This window comes from Bos taurus, chromosome 17 (assembly GCF_002263795.3).
Source record: "Bos taurus isolate L1 Dominette 01449 registration number 42190680 breed Hereford chromosome 17, ARS-UCD2.0, whole genome shotgun sequence".
In the NCBI taxonomy this organism is placed as follows: domain Eukaryota; kingdom Metazoa; phylum Chordata; class Mammalia; order Artiodactyla; family Bovidae; genus Bos; species Bos taurus.
The window spans coordinates 11614041-11632860 of NC_037344.1; the positions used below are offsets into that span (position 1 = coordinate 11614041).

General features: G+C 39.1%; 1 pseudogene; it reads right to left on the reverse strand.

The window, feature by feature from the left end:
* Positions 1–1995: 1995 nt before the first annotated feature.
* Positions 1996–17673, reverse strand: LOC100336258 (ring finger protein 146-like pseudogene; annotated as a pseudogene).
* Positions 17674–18820: the final 1147 nt, after the last annotated feature.

Genomic DNA, 18820 nt, shown 5'->3' on the forward strand with positions numbered 1-18820 from the left:
GCTCTTTAGTTCTTCTTTGCTTTCTACCATAAGGGTAGTGTCATCTGCATATCTGAGGTTATTGATATTTCTCCCAGCCATCTTGATTCCAGCTTGTGCTTCTTCCAGTCCAGCATTTCTCATGATGTACTCTGCATAGAAGTTAAATAAGCAGGGTGACAATATACAGCCTTGACATACTCCTTTTCCTATTTGCAACCAGTCTGTTGTTCCATGTCCAGTTCTAACTGTTGCTTCCTGACCTGCATATAGGTTTCTCAAGAGGCAGGTCAGGTGGTCTGGTATTCCCATATCTTTCAGAATTTTCCACAGTTTAATGTGATCCACACAGTCATAGAAACTTAAAGAGGCAAAAGGCACCTAGGCAACTCCTAGTTCTCACCCATGACATCTTCAAGGTTTCATCATCAGAACACTTGCCCAGAAACCACTGTTTCAATTGTAATTTCCTGGGGTATTGGAAAAGAAATTGTTCTTAAAGGTCCTGTGCAAATTCTTCAGTGCCCTCTTACCTACCCTCTGAAGAAAACCTCTTCTCTCCCCTCCCAAAGTTGCTGGGACTCAGGGATGTTTCTGGTAAAACTGTTCGGTTATTCTCTTACACAGTCAAAGAAAACTAAAAATTAATGAGGTTGTTTAATACTGCCAGAAATATTTACTGCTCGTCCTAGCCAAAACCTGACAAGATATTTGAAAGGGTTTAATAACTTTAATGATCTGAAATTTGGGCAAATTGGAAGCTGATAATCAGAGCCTGATAGGAAAATTTTTTCAGGCAGGCCCTCTCTTCCAAACTAAAATAAACTCTATGCCCAGAGGGAAATAAGCAAATTGGAGAAAATGTAGTTGGAAGGATAAGTCAACCTCTTTATCATCCAGGCTGCAATCCTGTTCTTTGGGGAATTGGAAACAACTGTCTTTCTCTTGCATATTTCTGCTGCGGGGCCAAAGGTGTGGCTCCAAAAGTTCAAAGCTCACCTTTTTTTTTAAACCAATTTCCCAAACCTCACCTATTCCCTTTCAAAATGCTAAAAAAAAAAAAAAAAAAGAACATCTTTAATGTTTTTTCTAGATTTAATGAAATCTTCTCTGACACTACCAATGATTTGGTAAGATATTTTGGAGAACAAAGATGAAACAGTTACTTTTTCTCCCTTTCCAATCCCTCCAGAATTCAGAAACTTGAGTATTCTTATTATTAACAAATCAGTCTTAAAAAGAACTTGTATGGTAAATTACTATTCTAGCTGCACTTATATAAATGACCTGCTGCTGCTAAGTCACTTCAGTCGTGTCTGACTCTGTGCGACCCCATAGATGGCAGCCCACCAGGCTCCTCCGTCCATGGGATTTTCCAGGCAAGAGTGCTAGAGTGGGGAGCCATTGCCTTCTCCAATGCATAAAAGTGAAAAGTGAAAGTGAAGTCACCCAGTCTTGTCTGACTCTTAGCGACCCCATTGACTGCAGCCCACCAGGCTCCTCCGTCCATGGGATTTTCCAGGCAAGAGTGCTGGAGTGGGGTGCCATTGCCTTCTCCGATATAAATGATCAGGCCAAGTTTAATACAAATAAATTAGTTTTACTATGATTAACTTTGGTAAAAATGAGGCTAACTGTAAAGGGAAAAATTATAATTGCAGTTCTGTGGATATTAGAGTCTAGTCCTGTTAATTGTCTTTGAAATTTTATTATATCCCTGTAAACTGAGGTGCTCAACACTAAGTCGTGTCCAATTCTTTGCCATGCCAGGAAGTACTCAAGAAGTTTAGTTTTGCTACCCCAGAATTGTAATTCTATTTCAGCCTTTCTTCAATAGCCAGACTCCCTCAAGATCTTATTTATCTATTTTACACTACGTGTCAGGTATACTCTGTGTCAGTTAAAAATAACCATATTCAATGATAAGCATTTTAAAAATTATTATTTTGTGTCACTAAGATTAGGCTACATAATACAACAATAAGAAATCACCCCAAATTCTTAACTACAAGGACTAGACAGCAAAGCCTATGAGAACGCCATGAAGTGTGTTACAAACAAGATTCTGAAACATAAGTTATAAGCTGTTTCCTTTACATTTCCATTTCAGTAACTTTACTGTTAAGTAGTTGTTATTTTAAAACCCCAAATTCACATTTGTTCTCACATTATTTAAGCTTTCTGTTCATAATGATACCAGACATCTTGTAGGTGCCAAATTTTGGTAATGGTTTTACGTCAATCCATGCAGAAAAATATGAACCAATGCAATAGTCAGATGAGGACCATTAATGCACAAATACACACACGCTGGCCAAAAGAACTGAAGGTATTTTAAAAAACTATAAAATAAACAGACCTCAAGAAAACTGCGTTATTACTAAACAGCTCTCAACTATTAACACCCAAGTTCTTTATATTAAATAAATTTCTCAACAGAGATGTGTTAGACATATTAATTACAAGTCTATCCTTCCCATACCCCTTCCCACCCCAACTCCCAAAATGCACTACTTGGGATGAGTATAATGTTACGTGGGCAAAAATTTACAGATAACCATTTTCATCTTGAGCATGGATCGGAAAACTTTTATTTAAACTTCCGTTACTGTGCACTGTCCATCAGGCCTTCGAGATCTGACACTCACTATTCCACCCGCTGCCACTGATCGATCAGATACTGTCTGACTTGGATTAGGAACCAAAAGTCTCTGTTGGGTCAAGGAGTGTTGTGCAACAAGCGCAGATACATCCTCACTATCACTACTGGCATCGGATTCGGTTTCTTCAATCGAAGTGTCTGGTGCTGGTACCCTGCCTGAAGATGGTGATTCATGCTCTTCTTCTCCTTCCCCTCTATGACTCCTTTCCGCTATGCTGTCTCCACCAAGTTGTAAATGTGCAAAAGAGTCTTCCAGAGAAGTGCCTACATCAGGGGATGGTGTGGCGGGGCTTGTTAGCTGACCGTCTACTGACGTCAGGGGCCTCACAGAAGACGACTGAACAGAAGCTCCGCTCTGAGCTGGTACACTGTCCGCTCCGTCAGCAGAGCTCTCTCTCGCCAGATTTACAGTATTAGCATCACAGTCCAGCCTGAGTCCAGCTACTCCCTTCTTTGGTATATCTATTATATCCCGCTTGATCTTCCTGCGACGTCCATGTTCATTTCTCCTATACTGTACCATATTTTCAAGATCGGCAACATACAGAAACCCGGCAATTAACATTTCAGTGCTCTTTTTACCTTTGGAAAAAGCATCTTCCAGCTCTCTGCTAGTGCGCTCGTCATACTGCCACCACCCATTTCTTCCTTCATAATACCAGGCATATTCACCGTTTCCTCTACTTGCTGCCTTGAGTTCTGGTGACAACAAGGTTGGCCTATCAAGGAAATCTTCGGGAATTTCTTGTCGACAGAGGGCACATCGCTTTCCAAGCCATGAAGCTCCCTTCACACACAGATAGCAGAAAACATGCTTACAAGGCAGACTGACAGGGTATGTTGCAGACCACTCAGAAGTTAAGAAGGTGTATTTAAACAGTATTGCTTCACAATAAGATCAAGATCATTCTATACGACCCAAGATCTGCCACAAAATCATCTGTAATAGCAGTTTAGAATATTGTTATTTGTCCAAGCTTTGGGGGTGCAGTTCAGAAATCACCCCAAATTTGAATGGCTCACAACAAAGTAGATTTCTCACTTGTATTATATATTGACTTTGGGTGTGGTTCTACTTCATAATCTCTTTACTGCAGGATCCAGGTTGAGGAATCCCCAATCTGAGACATCATTATTCTCATGACAGAGAGAAAAGAGAGCATGGTGGACATATAGGATGACTCAAAAATTTCTGCTTATAAGTTCTGTATAGCACATCCACTCACATTTCACAAGCCCTCCTTCTGCACCTGGGCTGTGGAGAGGTCAGAAATCCAGACCCTTCAGATCAAGGCCAACTGTCCTCATTGATCAGAATGAAGCCCAATTCTGATTTTACTTTATTCAAGTCTATATTTGTTCCTTCCACGAGCTATCCCAAAGCTCACTACTTTCTTTAGGCACATCACCTCCTACTCCAGCGTGTTTGGAATATGCCTTACTGTGTGTGCCCTTGACAAATATGAAGTGTTGTTAGGTGAGTGCTTGTGTCTGCGGTAAACAGAGACATCGTGCCAGATGCTGTGTCCACTGCATGACAGCTTTCCATTCCCCTAGGATTAAACCTTCATGTTGCTTCCAATTTCCCATCCTACAATCTTCGATGAGGACCCTTGTACACATCCCTCCAGGACTACGTGGAAAGGTCTGAAAGGTACGATGCAGAGTAGGGGTATTGGCTGAAGGGCACCCAGGTAATGTTGCAGAGGGCTGTCCGAAGGTTCTCTCAGGCCAGCTACCCTCCCACAGTACATACTGTGCTGGAGCCAGTTTACACAGGTTTGCAAGTGCCAATTATTAAATTTTTAAGAATTCTACAAGCTTGTCATTAAACACAGCCATTATTAAAAATTAAGCTTCATTGAATTGTATTCATTTTTCTACTTCACCCTTTATAATGTATTTTACCTCATTTCACTGTTACCCAGCCTCTAGATGTTATTTACATCTATTATAACTGAATGGTGGAATTGCTATATAACACTGTACTACTGACATCTCTTCCAATTCCACCTTCATTGATATCACGTTGGCAGCTTGAACTCAGCCACAGTGGAAGCATTTATACCATGTGCATGCATGCTAAGTTGCTTCAGTCGTGTCCAACTCTGCAACCCTATGGACTGTAGCCTGCCAGGCTCCTCTGTCCATGTGATTCTCCAGACAAGAATAGTGGAGTGGGTTTCCATGCCCTCCTCAAGGAGATCTTCCCGATACCATAGGTATTGGCAAATGCTACAAATCAGGGCTTGATTAATTGCTTAAGATCTTTGCTCAAGTATCACCTACTGAGACAGGCCTTTCCTCACACCTCTATTGTTAAGAATACACATGCATCTTCGTCACAATAACTACCTTCTTTATTCTTCATAGAATACCCAGTTTATCTGTGAAGTTACTTGTTCATTCTCTTATTATTAGGGAATACTTATTTTATATAATTTAATTACCATTATTAACTGTTAGTCGTGTCCAACTCTGAGACCCCATGGACTGTAGCCTGCAAGGCTCCTCTGTCCATGGAATTCTCCAGGCAAGAATACTGGAGTGGGTTGCCATTCCCTTCTCTGGAGGATCTTTCTGACCCAAGGATTGAACCCTGGTCTCCTGCACTGCAGGCAGATTCTTTACTTTCTGAACTACCAGGGAAGCCTATTTGTTAGTTAGCAAATGTTAAATTAATGTTTGTTAAGTAGAGCGCAGGATGCCAGATGACAAGGAGCAGAAGACCAGAAGCTAAATTGAAATAAAGAATTTCATTGCTCACAGGTCCTGGAGGAAGTACACAGGATGTTTTGAGGGGCCTCACTGGGAGGCCAGGGTGCAAGCAGAGAAGGGGATGGAATCTGGGGCACCAGCCTTTGTTAGCACCCACGGGGTTTGAGGTTGTGCTTTGAGATTTCCAGGCTAAGATCAGATTGGTCGATTCAAATCAGAAGAAGCAGCATTTCAGTAAGCTCCACAGGGGTCTTGCCTAAGACGTACAAAAAAGGAAGGTCCTGGAAGGTCCTGGGAGGTCAAGAAGACTGCTTATCACAAGGGCCCTTAGGGAAGTCATATCAAGAACTTAAAATTACTTCTGATTCTGTTATCTAGGGCATGCTCTTACATAAAGGGAACAGTGTCCATTTAAGGCTCTTGCAGGCTGGTTGGCCAAACAAAATGGATGCCAAGGAAGCAATACCATGGAGTAACTAGGCTAAACTCTCAAAACCACAAACTTATAACTTCTATGAGAGTGTGAACATTGTTCAACTTATTCACTGCTGTAATCACAGCATCAGAATAAGAACTGGCATATAGTAGGTCCTCAACAAATATTTGGTGAGTGAACAGATCAATGGATGTATGTGAGTGAATGAATGAATGAACTCAGTGTTTAATACTCATAACATTGGAATAAATCTATGGAAGAAATGCTGGAGCAAAGCCCAAAGGACCACAGCAAGATATCCTTCATATTCATTAAAATGATAACTTTTATTGAAAGCCAGCTGTGTGTCACATCCTGTAACTATGAAAAGCTATAAAATGAGGATCCATCCCTGGGGGTCACAAGGTAATTAAAGAAATAGAACATACATAGAAAGAAATTAATAATAGAATGTAGTAATTTCATGATTAGTGAAATATCTTCAAGTGATACAAGACATTTCAACTTCATACAAATAGGTGTGTGTAAATATATGAGAGATTTTTAAAATTTTCACAAGTAACTGTGATATAGGGGAAAAAAAATCAAAGCACACTTGTCAAAACCAAAAAGATTTGCCAATAACTTGTTCTGTCTTATAACACAGTACTCAACAGCATTAAAAAAAAAAAAAAAAAAAACAACCTCTCCAAAGTGGATCATAACAATGCCCAGCATACAATAGTGAATTATTAGATATATGAAAAATTAGAAAACTATGACTTATAACCAAGAAAAATAGCAGGCAATAAACACAGATCTGATCTGGATTTTAGTATTAGCAGATATGCATTTTAAGATAGGTATTATAAATTTGTTCATATTTTTATGGAAAAGAGGATCATAATAAGCATATGAGAAATTGCAGCAAAGAAATAGAAACTAAAGGAAGAGCTGAATGGAAGCCTTATAACTGTAAATTATGCTAATATATTTTTTTAAAGGGCTTCCCTGGTGGCTCAGATGGTAAAGAACCTGCCTGCAATGTGAGACCCCAGTTCGATGACTGGGTCAGGAAGATCCCCTGGAGAAAGGAATGGCCACCCATTCCAGTATTCTTGCCTAGAGAATCACATGGACAGAGGAGCCTGGCAGGCTACAGCCCATGGGATCACAAAGAGTTGGACGTGACTGAGCAACTTTCACACACACACACATTTTTTTTTTAATTCCCAGATGGGCTTAAAAGTATATTGGAGACTGTAGAAGAAAGTTAAAATGAAGGCAAATCAAAAAGAATTATCCAACAGAGCAAAGAGAAAGTACTTGGGAAAAATTAACTGTGACCTGAAGGACAATATAAAATGGTCTAATGCATAAAGTGCAACTAGAGTCCCAGATGGAGGAGAGAAGACAAGGGAAAAAATAATTTTATATATATATATATATATATATATATATATATATAAATAGGTAGATATATTTATACATATATACATATGTGAGTGCATGCCTGCTACGTCACAGCCAACTCTATGTGACCCCATGGACTGTAGCCCACCAGGCTCCTCTGTCCGTGGGATTCTCCAGGCAAGAATACCGGGATGGGTTGCCATGCCCTCCTCCAGGAGGTCTTCCTGACCCAGGGAGTGAACCCATGTCTCTCTTATCTCCTACATTGGCAGGCAGGTTCTTTACCACTAGCACCACTGGGGAAGCCCATATATATACACATATACATCAGATCAGATCAGTCGCTCAGTCGTGTCCAACTCTTTGCGACCCCATGAATCGCAGCACGCCAGGCCTCCCTGTCCATCACCAACTCCCGGAGGTCACTGAGACTCACGTCCATCGAGTCAGTGATGCCATCCAGCCATCTCATCCTCTGTTGTCCCCTTCTCCTCCTGCCCCCAATCCCTCCTAGCATCATAGTCTTTTCCAATGAGTCAACTCTTCCCATGAGGTGGCCAAAGTACTGGAGTTTCAGCTTTAGCATCATTCCTTCCAAAGAAATCTCAGGGCTGACCTCCTTCAGAATGGACTGGTTGGATCTCCTTGCAGTCCAAGGGACTCTCAAGAGTCTTCTCCAACACCACAATTCAAAAGCATCAATTCTTCGGCACTCAGCCTTCTTCACAGTCCAACTCTCACATCCATACATGACCACAGGAAAAACCATAGCCTTGACTAGATGAACCTTTGTTGGCAAAGTAATGTCTCTGCTTTTCAATATGCTATCTAGGTTGGTCATAACTTTCCTTCCAAGGAGTAAGCGTCTTTTAATTTCATGGCTGCAGTCACGATCTGCAGTGATTTTGGAGCCCAGAAAAATAAAGTCTGACAATGTTTCCACTGTTTCCCCATCTATTTCCCATGAAGAGATGGGACTGGATGCCATGATCTTCATTTTCTGAATGTTGAGCTTTAAGCCAACTTTTTCACTCTCCACTTTCTCCCTTTCATCAAGAGGCTTTTGAGTTCTTCTGCAGTTTCTGTCATAAGGGTAGTGTCATCTGCATATCTGAGGTTATTGATATTTCTCCCGGCAATCTTGATTCCAGCTTGTGTTTCTTCCAGTCCAGCGTTTCTCATGATGTACTCTGCATATAAGTTAAATAAGCAGGGTGACAATATACAGCCTTGATGTACTCCTTTTCCTATTTGCAACCAGTCTATTGTTCTATGTCCAGTTCTAACTGTTGCTTCCTGACCTGCATACAAATTTCTCAAGAGGCAGATCAGGTGGTCTGGTATTCCCATCTCTTTCAGAATTTTCCACAGTTTCTTGTGATCCACACAGTCAAAGGCTTTGGCATAGTCAATAAAGCAGAAATAGATGTTTTTCTGGAGCTCTCTTGCTTTTTCCAACATCCAGCAGATGTTGGCAATTTGATCTCTGGTTCTTCTTCCTTTTCTAAAACCAGCTTGAACGTCAGGAAAAAATGGCCAAAATTTTACAACTGTGGTGGAAAACATCAACTTATAGCTCCAAAAAGCTTTGTGATCCCCAAAGAAAACAAATGCAAAGGGAACAAAACCTAGGTACATGGTAGTCAAACTGCTGACAACTGAAGTTAAAGAGAAAATCTAATAGAGAAAAAAAGTACATAATATACAACAACACAAGCCATGGTAGAGTTCATATCAGAAATAATAGAAGTCAGAAGACAATGAAATGATATTTTTAAACTGCTGAAGGAAGAAACTGTCAAACTAGAACTCTCTGTCAAGTGAACATGTCCCAAATGATTAGAATAAAGGCTGTTGAACAAAATCACAGACAATTCAAAATTAGCAGCACTCAACTGCTAATGAAAACTGTTATGAAAATAAACTCAGAACCACAGATTGGGAGAAACTATTCACAATACAAGTATATGACAAAGATCTTATATCCAGGATATAAAAGGAACTCATACAAGTCAATAATATCAAGACACAATTCCAACGTAATAAGTAGGCAAAAACTTGAACAGACACTTCACAAAAGAACATCTACAGGACTTTCCTGGTGGGACAGTGGATAGCAATCTGCCTGCCAATGTAGGGGACATGGGTTCCATGGCTGGTCTGGGAAGATTCCACACACTGAGGAGCAACTAATCCCATGAGCCACAACTACTGAGGCTGTGCTCTAGAGCCTGCAAGCCACAGCTACCGAAACCCAGGCACCTGGAACCTGTGCTCCACAAAAGAGAAGCCACAGCAATGAGAAGCCCAAAGACCCAACGGAGACTGGCCTCCACATCCTGCAACTAGAGAAAGTATGCACACAGCAACAAAGACCCAGGACAACCAAAATTAAAGTAATAATGAAGAGTAAAACTTCCCTTTGCTTCCTAAAAAAAAAAAAAAATCTACAAATGAACAATAAACCCAAGGTGCACAGCATTACTACTCACCAGGGTGATGTGTAAGAAAACACAGTGAGATATGACCTCACACCCACTAAAATGGCCCAAACTGAAAAGACTGGTACTCCGAAACACTGGGCAGGGATGTGAGCAGCCGGAATGCTCGTGCATCGCTTGTGGGCATGTAAAACAACACAACTACTTAGGAAATTATTTGGAAGTTTCTTATAAATCTAAACATATTTCTATGCTATCACACTCCAACTCCATTTTTAGGTAGTTGCCAAGAGAAATGAAAATATAAGTCCATACAAAATGAATATTTAGGGCAGCTTTATGAATTATAGCCAAAAACCGAAAACAACCCAAATGACCATCAGCATGAGAATGGACTAACAAATTGTGAGATATCCACGCAATGGAAAATTATTCAACAATTTTAGAAAACAAGAAACAAACTGGAATCAAGATTGCCGGGAGAAATATCAATAACCTCAGATATGCAGATGACACCACCATTATGGCAGAAAGTGAAGAGGAACTAAAAAGCCTCTTGATGAAGGTGAAAGAGGAGACTGAAAAAGTTGGCTTAAAGCTCAACATTCAGAAAACAAAGATCATGGCATCCGGTCCCATCACTTCATGGGAAATAAATGGGGAAACTGTGGAAACAGTGTCAGACTTTTTTTTTCTGGGCTCCAAAATCACTACAGATGGTGACTGCAGCCATGAAATTAAAAGACGCTTACTCCTTGGAAGGAAAGTTATGACCAACCTAGATAGCATATTGAAAAGCAGAGACATTACTTTGCCAACAAAGGTTCATCTAGTCAAGGCTATGGTTTTTCCTGTGGTCATGTATGGATGTGAGAGTTGGACTGTGAAGGAGGCTGAGCGCCGAAGAATTGATGCTTTTGAACTGTGGTGTTGGAGAAGACTCTTGAGAGTCCCTTGGACTGCAAGGAGATCCAACCAGTCCATTCTGAAGGAGGTCAGCCCTGGGATTTCTTTGGAAGGAATGATGCTAAAGCTGAAACTCCAGTACTTTGGCCACCTCATGGGAAGAGTTGACTCATTGGAAAAGACTCTGATGCTGGGAGGGATTGGGGGCAGGAGGAGAAGGGGACGACAGAGGATGAGATGGCTGGATGGCATTAGTGACTCAATGGACGTGAGTCTGAGTGAACTCTGGGAGTTGGTGATGGACAGGGAGGCCTGGAGTGCTGTGATTCATGGGGTCGCAAAGAGTCGGACACGACTGAGCGACTGATCTGATCTGATCTGATACACAAAACATGAATAAATCTCAAAAAAATGTTGAGCAAAAGTCAGACAGAAAAGAATACATACCAAATGAATTTATTTAAGATTCCAACAACACACAAAACTAATGATAACAGAAAACCAGACAGTGCTTGCTTCTGGCAAGTAGAGAGGAACTGAAAGGGATCATAAGGGAACTTTCTGAGGTGAGAGAATCATTCTACTTCTTGATTGGCTACTGGCTATATATGGTTCTGTGGCTTCCCAGGTGGCTCAGTGGTAAAAAAACCCATCTGCCAATGTTAAAGATGCCAGAGATGCAAAGTTCAACCCCTGGGTGGGGAAGATCCCTTGGAGGAGGCAATGGCAACCCACTCCAGTATTCTTGCCTGGAAAATCCCATGGACAGAGGAACCTGGGGGACTACAGTCCATGAGGTTGCAAAAAAGTTAGATACAACTTAGCAACTGAACAATACACTTGTACACTTTCGGTTATACATTTTTCAAAACTCATTGAATTGTACATTAAAATTCTGTGTTTTATGGTGTGTAAAGTTTACTTCAAGAAACAAAAATTTCAAATAAATTGACGATCGAACTTTTAAATTTATAAGGAGAAGCAAAGCATACAAATAGTTGAGATACTGTTGAAGGAGAAAGAGAACAAGTTAGGAACACACATTTTGCACCAAAATCAAGACATTATAAATCCATGGTAGTTTTAAAATTTAGTAATTGTACATGAATAAATAAATTGATCAGTGGAAGAGAGGTCAAAAGCAGACCCACACACAGATCGGAGCTTGATTTATGCCAGAGACGACACTGAAGGTCAATGAAACAGACTATTCATTGACTAGTACTGAAAGAACTGGCTATTCAAATGGAAATAAAATGTGATCCTTGTCATAATACAGACACACAAAAAATGAAATTTTGAACTGATTTAAGATTTAAATATGAAGGGCAAAACTTCAGAACTTTTAGAAAAAAAATATAGGTGAATACCTTTGTAACCTCATGTTAGGAAAGAACTTTTCAAACAAAATATACCAATAAAATTGACAAATAAAATTTAAATTTCTGTTCATCAAAAAAGGAGTGGAGAAACAAAAGCTACAAAATGAATGATAAAACACAGATAAACAAAATTGAAGAACTCTTACAAAGCTGTAAGAAAACAAAAGATAACTATCACCTCCTAAGAAATGAACAAAAATGAAACAAAAAGAAAATGAACAAAAACAAACATTTCAGAGAAGAAAAAAAATCACAAAGTGAATCAATAACAAAGAAAAACACAGAGGAAAGATGTCCTATCTCATTAGTAGCACTATGAGCTCACTCTTTTTTTATTATTATTATTATAAAGCAGGGAAGGTGTAGTGCTCTAAAAAAAAAGTAGATATGCACCAAATTATGTGGTAACACAAAATAAACAAATGTTAAAATCAATATTCAGCCAAATCTAAGACCAAACCCTTAGGTCACCACCATAGACTGAATTTCTTAGATGTCAGAATCTTCGGATTTTTGCCCCCAAAGTAGTTTTTACTAAAATTTTTCATTAAAACCACTAGTAAATTATTTAAAATTTAACATAAGAAGAACAATTCCTTGAAACTGTCAGCTGATGGGTTGCTCCTGTGTTCACCATACACATCATGTGTGAAACTAAATAGATTCATTCTTTCAACTGAGTTTGATAGAGGGGCACATTTAGGAGTTCTTCTTTTTTGGTTAACGCTGTCTCCCTTTCTGTATATTCTTTGTTATGTCTAGATCAAAGATGGTTTAATACAGATAGTGTACCTGATTTGGGTTGTTTTCCCACCTTATCAAATTGAATAGGTCAAACTTAACATTTTACTTTTTATCCATCCTTCAAGATACGAAGAATTTCTAAAGAGAATTTTTTCCTGAATGACTCATGGCCTAAACAGAATTAAATAACTAAAAAATACTGTACAATAAGAATAGTTTTAAAGATTATTTTCATTAATATTTGAATAGTAATACAACTTCAAAGATTAATTCTAATCTCTGTGCTATGATTTCTATTATTCTTTCTTGTACTATTTAAATTCTATAAATATTCACTGGCTCTAAAATGATATAATATTCTTTCTAAAGTTATCTAGCTAACATGTTCTATCTTAATATTAATCTTTACTTTGGATCTATTTCCTTATACATTTATTATTTGAAATATTTTGATTATTCTAATAATTTTAATTTCTACAATCATTAAGTATTGGTGCATTTCACTCTGGCAATAACATTTACATTTATACTTCAACAGATGGATAGACTCTCAACATTTAGAATCTACAGAGATTTTTTTTCATCACGAACTACAAATGGAATGTAATCTGTTTGAAAGTGAATATCCACGTTGCTGTTGTCCAGTTGCTCAGTTATGTCTGACTCTTCGTGACCCCATAGACTGCAGCACACCAGGCTTCCCTGTCCTTCACCATATCCCGGAGCTTGCTCAATATGTCTATTGAGTCAGTGATGCCATCCAACCATCTCCTCCTCTGTCATCCCCTTCTCCTCCTGCCTTCTATCTTGCCCAGCATCAGGGTCCTTTCTAATGAGTCAGTTCTTCACATCAAGTGGCCAAAGTATTGGAGCTTCAACTTCAGCATCATTCCTACCAGTGAATATTCAGGGTTGATTTCCTTGAGGATTGATCCAGGTAGTGGTAGTAAATCTGAATTCTATGCCTTGTTCATGTAGTTGGCATTGTTTTGCTGATTCAACATGGTAGTAACTTACATGACCACACTGCTGAATGTTTAGGGATGACAACTGAAGTAGACATTCCTCTAGTCATCCTTCCAAAAGCCTTAGCCTGAACCAAAGACAAAAATATTGGCCGAATATTTTAGTTAACAACAAACTACAGTGCACCCCCAAAAGGAAGCATGTAACCACACATCCATCTCCTGGGCAGAAGCTTATCCCACATCCACACAAGTAATACAGAAATTCTCTATCTCCAAACTTTACATTTTCCCAGATACAAAAACAGAGATGGAATGTAAAGATGCCCAATAGATCATCTGATGGTTGTTCTTGTTCTTGTTGATAATGACGACTCCTTATCCATAACCCTCTGCCACTTGCTGGGCTTTCCAGGTGGTGCTAGTGGCTATGAACCTGCCTGCCAATGCAGGAGACATAAGAGATGCAGCTTCAGTTTCTCTGGGTTGGGAAGATCAGCTGGAGAAGGGCAAGGTAACCCACTCCAGTACTCTTGCCTGGAAAATCCTATGGACAGAGGAGCCTTGTGGGCTATGGTCCATAGGGCTGCAAAGAGTTGGACATGACTGAATCGACTTAGCAAGCATGCACTGCCACTCATAAAACTTCATAGCAGCCTCTCAAGAAACACCACACAGAGCCACAGCCCATGTTCCATGTACTCCCCCCATGGCGATAGCACTGCTTGAGAATAGACTTGGACAAAGTAGACTTCCTGGTGAATTCTGAATAAAAGAATAAAAACAAAATTATTTAAGGCATAAAAAGTATTGATATATATAGGAACTAAACCCATATAAATACAGTCAACAGATCTCTGACAAAGGAGCAAAGGCAATACAATGGAGCAAAAGTCATATTTTCAACAAAGGTGCTAGACCAATTGGACATCCACATGCAAAAAAAAATTAATCTAGACCCAAATTCACACCCTTCACAAAAATTAACTCAAAACGGATTATAGACCTAAATGTAAAATGCAAAAAACTAATTTCTAGAACATAACATAGGAGAGAACCTGTATGACCTGCACTATGATGATGACTTTTTAGATACAGTAGCAAAGGCATGTGGAGAAGGCAATGGCACCCCACTCCAGTACTCTTGCCTGGAAAATCCCTTGGGCGGAGGAGCCTGGTAGGCTGCAGTCCATGGGGTCGCTAAGAGTCGGGCATGACCGAGTGGCTTCACTTTCACTTTTCACTTTCATGCATTGGAGAAGGAAATGGCAACCCACTCCAGTGTTCTTGCCTGGAGAATCCCAGGGACTGAGGAGCCTAGTGGGCTGGTCGCACAGAGTCAGACATGACTGAAGCAATTTAGCAGCAGCAGCAGCAAAGACATGATCCCTGAAAGAAAGAACTGAAAAGCAGAACTTACTAAAATTGAAAACTTCTGCTCTGCAAAAGGCAACACCAAGAGAATGAGAAGTCATGGACTGGGACAAAATATTTGCAAAATATACATCTGACAAAGGACTGTTACCCAAAATATAGAGAGCACTTTTAAAACTCAACAGTAAGAGGAAAAAAAAAAAAAACAGCCATAATTTTTAAATGGGCCAGAAATCAAAGAGATACCTCACCAAAGAAGATAAACAGAAGGAAAATAAACATGAAAAAGACGTTACACATCATTTGTCATCAGAAAAATGCAAATGATATACTAATGTGACTATTTGGTCATTCTTGGCCAAAATCCAGAAAAAGGTTAACACTAAATGTCTGTGTAGGTGTGGAGCAACAGGAATTCTCGTATATTGTTGATGGGACTAGAAAATGGCACAGCCGCTTTGGAAGAGACTTGGCTGCTGCCTATAAAACTAAACATACACTTTGTCATACCATCCAGCAATTACACCTCTTGGTAATTTACACAAAGGAGTTGCAAACTTATGTCCACACAAAAACCTGCACATAAGTATTTATAGCAGCTTTATTCATAACTACCAAAATTTGGAAGCAAGCATGATGTCCTTCGGTAGGTAAATGGATAAATAATGTCATGGCACAGCCAGACAGTGGAATATTATTCGGTACCAAACAAACAAACTGTCAAGCCACGAAAAGACAGGGAATAATATTAAATGCATATTACTAAGGGAAAGGAGTCAATGTGAAAAAGCCATACACTGCAGGAGTCCAAATATATGACATTCTGGAAAAGGAAAAACCATGGAAACAGTGAAAAGATCAGTGGTTGCCAGGGGTTAAGGGTGGGGAGAGGGATGAAAAGGCAGGGCACAGAAGATTCTTTAGGCAGTGAAAATACCCTGTGTGATATAATAATGGTGGATTGGCTTCATTATAAATTTGTACAGGCCCACAGAATATACAACACCAAGAGTAAACCCTGATGTAAACGACAGACTTTGGGTGATAATGAAGTGTCAGCATAGGTTCATCCATCGTAACACATGCACTCCTCTGGTGGGGGATGTTGATAATGGGGGAGGCTACGCATGTGTGTGGACACAGGGGTACCAAAATCTCTGTACCTTTCTCTCAGTTTCCCTGCCAATCTAAAACTGCTCTAAAACATAATATCTTTTAAGGTTTTTTATTTTAAAAAACAGTGGAAGAATACACACAAATCTAATAAAAGCAGATCTGAGTTATAAAAAAACAGAGACAAGAATGAAAGCTAGACTTGGAGATGCATACTTTTGTAGATTTTAATTTTTGTTTCACAAAAGTTATGTACTAACTCATAGCAAAATAATAAATGTATAATAAAATCTTTTTATAAGCACACATATAACAGAGCAAAATATTAATGATATTCATCTCTTTATGATTTTTTGTTATTTACTTATTTAATTTTTATTCTGTTTACTTATTTGTATTTTGTGAGTTTTCTGCAGTATTATTTTCTACAATAAATATGTATGTGATTTTCAGTAATTTAAAAAACTCATCATCCCACTTTCCTAAATTAATGGAAAATAATTTCAATAGTATCTCAGTATAAACACTTGGAACAACCTCAGGAATGTTTATAAACTCCCCGACCCCCAAAGTAAATTTGCTCTACCTGAGATCTACTGAAGACTCCCTCATTGAAGAACACTCTTTACCAACTTATTATTTGGTGGCTTATTATTTTCAAGCCACCAAATGCATTTTTAGTTTTTTAAATTATTTTTATTTTTTACTTGAAGTATAGTTGTTTTACAGTACTGTGTTAGTTTCAGGTATATGGTACAGCTATTCAGATATATATTCTTCTTCAGATTCTCTTCCCTTATAAGTTATTACAAAATATTGAGTACACTTCCCTGTGCTATACAGTAGGTCCCTGTTGATTATCTGTTTTATATTAGTTGTGTATCTGTTAATCCCATCCTCCTAATTTATCCCTTACCCCACCCCTCCCTCCCCTATGATAACTGTACATTTGTCTTCTGTTTGTGTTTTGGAGATAAGTTCACATATCTTTTTTTAATGTTCCACATACAAGTGATCATTTTTCTAATTTGACACCAATAAATCTACTTTCTTTCACAGAAACCAATTTTACTTAATATCTAGTGATACAAGTTACATTTTATGTCCATTCACATTTATTTCTGTGTTTAAAGATAAACAGAAATACTTCATTTTCATAGATGCCTCTAGAATGTGTTTTATCAATAGCCTCGTCTTCCCGCTTAAGCGCAGTTGGATTCCCTTCTAAGACTTGTCCATTCATAAAGATGAAAAGTGTAAAACTACTTTAATAGAAATATTGATTTTAAATTTAAAACTGTTGTGAATAAATTGCTTGCTTAAGAAAAGCCAGAGGGGAAACAGGGAGCTGGGGTGTTCTGTGTAAATAATCACAATTAGAGCATGGCATTCTCCTTATAATTTCTATGGGAGACATTGTGCAATCAAGCATAGTTTCTGTCTCTGAAGCTCAGCTGCAAAGAACAAAAAAGTCTGTGGCACAGTATTGCCATAGTCAACGTCTATCCAAAACTTACATTCGTGGCACATACGTAATACCAGCACATTCATTGTTCTCCATGCTCGTCCACTGAATTCACTTGCAAATAAACATTTTGCCAGAGGAAGATCACAAAATGATTTCAGGAAATGTCTAAAGAAAATGAAGGAAGACATTAATCAAATCCAATAAGCAATGATCCAGCTAGTCAATATTCTTTAACAAACACTGCTCGAGCTCCCTCAAAACTGGTCTGTTAGTGGGCAGGAATGATTCTCCCATCAAGGGTAAAAGCAACCTTTACCGGGGCGATCTGAGTTCCTCCTAGTGCATCTTTTAGTGAGGAGATAAACACTTGTCTCCAAAGGACTTCCTAGAACGCCATGCAGTATGGGTAGGAGAATGCTGAAAAAGTACAGCCTCCTTTCAAAGAGAAACAAGTCATGCTGTGCAGGATTTTAAGTGTAAGAATGATAATTCTTATGCTGGTGAACGCCATTAATCCATTAAGTTTTTAGCAACTACTAAATACATTAATGTCTTTTGTTAAATATTCTGGGCTTTCCTGGTGGCTCAGATGGTAAAGAATCTGACTGCAATGCAGGAGACCTGGGTTTGATCCCTGGATTCAATCTCTGGGTCGGGAAGATCCCCTGGAGAAGAGAATGGCTACCCACTCCAGTATTCTTGCCTGGAGAACTCCATGGACACAGGAGCCTGGCGGGCTACAGTCATGGGATCTCAAAGGGTCGGCCACGACTGAACAACTAACACTTTCACTTGTTAGATAGTCTACATGAATGTTACTAATAACAGAAGCCCTTATTTCAAAGCAGTGTTTTTCTAGTGTACAAAGAGTCAATTGCACCACAATATCATTTTTTAAATAAAGAGTATTATAAAAGTAATTTCACTCTTTAAGTCTATTGGAGACTCATGTAAAGTCCTATGAGACAAGGACTGAGGGTGTAAGGCCGTCCATTCCTATACACTGCGAGCCAATGATGGCAGGGCTGTGCTTTTGTAGTTTCTCTGTCAACTTTTTGCATTCCTCTTTTTTCTTGCCAAATGCTGTTAATTCAACTTCCTAACAGTACACGCTGCCCCTTTTTCAAACACTAGGCGAGGTTGGTGGTGCTCAACTTCTCTTACAGAATCCAGTGTGCTCTGAGCAGGCCTTTGAGGTTCAGAAGCTTTTATCAAATACTTCTAGGCTTAAGAAGAAGTA